The 3,260-nt window shown below is 36.7% G+C and overlaps 1 pseudogene; it reads left to right on the top strand.

The window, feature by feature from the left end:
• Window positions 1-334: 334 nt before the first annotated feature.
• Window positions 335-2,883, top strand: LOC127674637 (peptidyl-prolyl cis-trans isomerase H-like; annotated as a pseudogene).
• Window positions 2,884-3,260: the final 377 nt, after the last annotated feature.

Raw genomic sequence — 3,260 nt, 5'->3', positions numbered from 1 at the left:
TTTGCTTGAAAAGGATTAGCACTGTGTTCAAACATCTGGATCCCGCAATCCCTCTTTAAGTGTTTGGATGGTACATTTGGATCAACTTGACCTAAGTCAATGAGATACTGTTGTCTCCCAAGACTCAAAGGCTGATACTGGTGCCTGAAACTCTCCTTCATTAAATCTCTATTTGGGATTTGAATGTAAAATAGAGTCTGTCCTCTATCAAAGCCCAGTTGCAGCCAAGTTTCTCTCTGCCTTTATCCTTTCTGGCTTCTCCCACATTTCTTACCTTGTATCTGACCCCCTTAGTGATTTTTTCTGTTTCCTAGAGTTAGGGTTGGGATTCCGGATGGCCAGGCTCACTCTGCAAGGACAGCAGCAGGGTCAGGTTGGTACAACAATTTTGTGCCAAGTCTGCCATGACCCCTGATCTTTTCAAGGGTGCCCTAGAAGCTGCTTAAATGTACTTTTGAAAATTTACTTAGTGATGAAATTATGAAGAAAAATAGAAAGTACCTTGAGGTTTATTAAAAATGAAGACCATTATACTAGCTAGAGTGACAAATGCCTATTATTCTAGCATTCAGGAGGCTATTAAAACAGGAGCATGAAAACACAGCTGGCCTGGGATGTACAGAGAAACTCTCACGCTTTCTAAACATCACACAACAAAGCTAATGGGAAACAATAAAAGCACCCCGGTGAAATACTGTAAATTCCAATACTAGATAGGAAGTTAGATTTGATTTGATATGATACCAAAAGTATAGACAAAAGACAAATGAAGGGTTATATGTAAAAATTCAAATTTTCTATGCATCAATATTTGCAAGGATTTCATTTTATAAACGTTTAAAGTAAAAATATAAAAATAACGCCATCAGCTAGGCAACCACCACAAAACCCAACAATTTAGTTAATAGTAGGTAAAGACTTGAATAAATGCTTCTTCAAAGATCATGCATAAGTACATAATATGCAAGTGAAATAGTGATAATGTTCCTTTCAAATGCCATAAATTAACAAACCCCCCCAGTTCCAGCTATGAGAACCTTCCTTTGTTGGTAATGGCAATCCAAGTACCTGACTAAGCAATGTGGACCATTGCTCTTGCCCTTGAGTACTTCCTAGAAGGTGAAGACCAGCTCCCATTGTTGAAGGTAGCATACACTTTGGGCATAGGACTTAGAGATTTTGACCTGGGTATGATCCCAAAGCCTCCTGCTCTGAGGACCAGCTTTCATTGTAGTGAAAGTTGTTATGTAAACTTCAAATTGGGCAAGCAATCAATAATTCTAGGCAGCTATGACTATGAGCCATAACAACTTCAACACAGCAAAGCTTTTTACAGGTATAATATCGGCATAAGTATCTTGGCAAGAACTAAAAGCTATTATATTGAACTTAATCTCATTCAATACAAGGCAAAGCAAAACTAGGTAACTGACCAGGAATAGTGATGGCATGGGTCTTCGAAGGGTACCTACTTTATTAGAAAAGCATAATAACTGTATTTTAAAACTTACCCTAATATCCACAAATATATGTAGCTCCCACCCCTCATCAAATCATCTTTTCTTTTCAGCAGCTGGAAACCATTATAGAGAGCCATAGCAGGTCAAAATACCAAACCGTTTCTGCACCTATATCTGCTTCCACTAGAGAGAAGCTCCATAGTTGGTTATCCAACTGTACATCAATGGGGTCTACCCTGAAATCATGTATATACAGGCAACATGAATGTGACTCGGGAGCCACTTTATGCCTTTATTTGTATAAATGGAACAGTAATAATTAAAGAAACCTTGAATTTGAGAAGGTGCTAAAATAGTCATAGAAGATGTTGGAAGTGGAGAGGAAGGACGAAAACGCTATGATTACTTTTAATTAAAAATAAATTAGTCTAAACTAGTTGAAATAAAGAGAGATGAAGTACTGATTGAGTTTATGGCATAGAAATATAGACAGATCCTAAGAACGTCATGTAAAATAAAATAAACAGGGAATAAAAGTGATACTTTGTATGATTTGTATATATAGGTGCCCAAAAGAAGCCAGTCCATAGCAATAGAAATAAGATCAGTTGTTTCTAAGAAGTATAGGTAGACTATAGAAGGAAACCTCATTATGCATACAAGGTTTCTTTTAGCATTCATGAGAACATTTGGAAATTTGTATTTTTGCTTGTTTGTTTGTTTTCCTATATTATAAATGAGCTGACTTTTATGCTTTAACATTATTAAAATTAAAAGTAACATATAAAATTTTACTCTGATTCAAAGAAAAATTATAGGAAAGTGAGATGCAATTCTTAGGTACACATATAAGATAAATGACGTTAAATGAACAAACAAAACCTACTGGGATATGTTTAGAGCAAATCAATAGTGGTGGCAAATTCTAGTACACTCAACCCTGTGTTCTACTCTGAGGTCAGCACTGGCAGCCAAGAAGTTGGTGGCATGAAGATTGAGCTGTTTGTAGATGTGGTGCCTAAATTGGAAGTGAACTTTAGGTAATTCTGCACTGGAGAGTTCAGAAAGGATGCTGTTCTTATAGGATACAAAGGAAGCTCCTTCCAGGGGATCATAAAGGATTGTGTGATCAAGGGTGGAGATTTTGTTAATGGTGATGTTTCTGTAGTCCCTTGTATTTATCAGGGTTAACTGACAGCTGAAAATTTAACTTACTCTGTCCTACATGTGCTTTCCATGGTAAACAGTGGTCCCAGAACATTGGGTGCCAGTACTTCATCACATGTCCTAAATGTGATTAGCTGGATAGGAAACATATAGTCATTGATGGACTTCTATTAATGTGAAAGATCATGAATATTCCCACAGGCCTCAGCAGGAAGCCCAAAATGCAGTGGTAATCTCACAGTATGGAGAAATGTAATCTAGACCAAGAAGGAACAAGATTGTCTGCTATTTTGGGTGACGCTCTCCCTTGAGTATGAAAAGTTGAAATGGTCCCTCTGTTTGCCTCCCTGACTTCACTGTGTTTGATCCAGGACCTGGAAGTATTACAGATCAGAACCATTATCCTGTTTAAATTTTGTACTGTAAATAAAGGATTAATTAATTCATGCAAGAAATAATGCCATTGTTCAAAATAAAATTTAAAAGTATAAACAACTCTTTTTTTCAGAGAATAAAGGGTATCCCCCTCTAACAAAGTATTTGGCCATTTTAAAAAAGAACTAGTGAATATCATCACATGGATGGATTTTCATGATATGGCTGGCAAGTTAAAGCTGTCACAACATGCCATAT

The sequence above is a fragment of the Apodemus sylvaticus genome, chromosome X (genome assembly GCF_947179515.1).
Source record: "Apodemus sylvaticus chromosome X, mApoSyl1.1, whole genome shotgun sequence".
Classification (NCBI taxonomy): domain Eukaryota; kingdom Metazoa; phylum Chordata; class Mammalia; order Rodentia; family Muridae; genus Apodemus; species Apodemus sylvaticus.
Note: the sequence above shows the minus strand (reverse complement) of the source record. Positions and strands in the feature narration are given on the sequence as shown.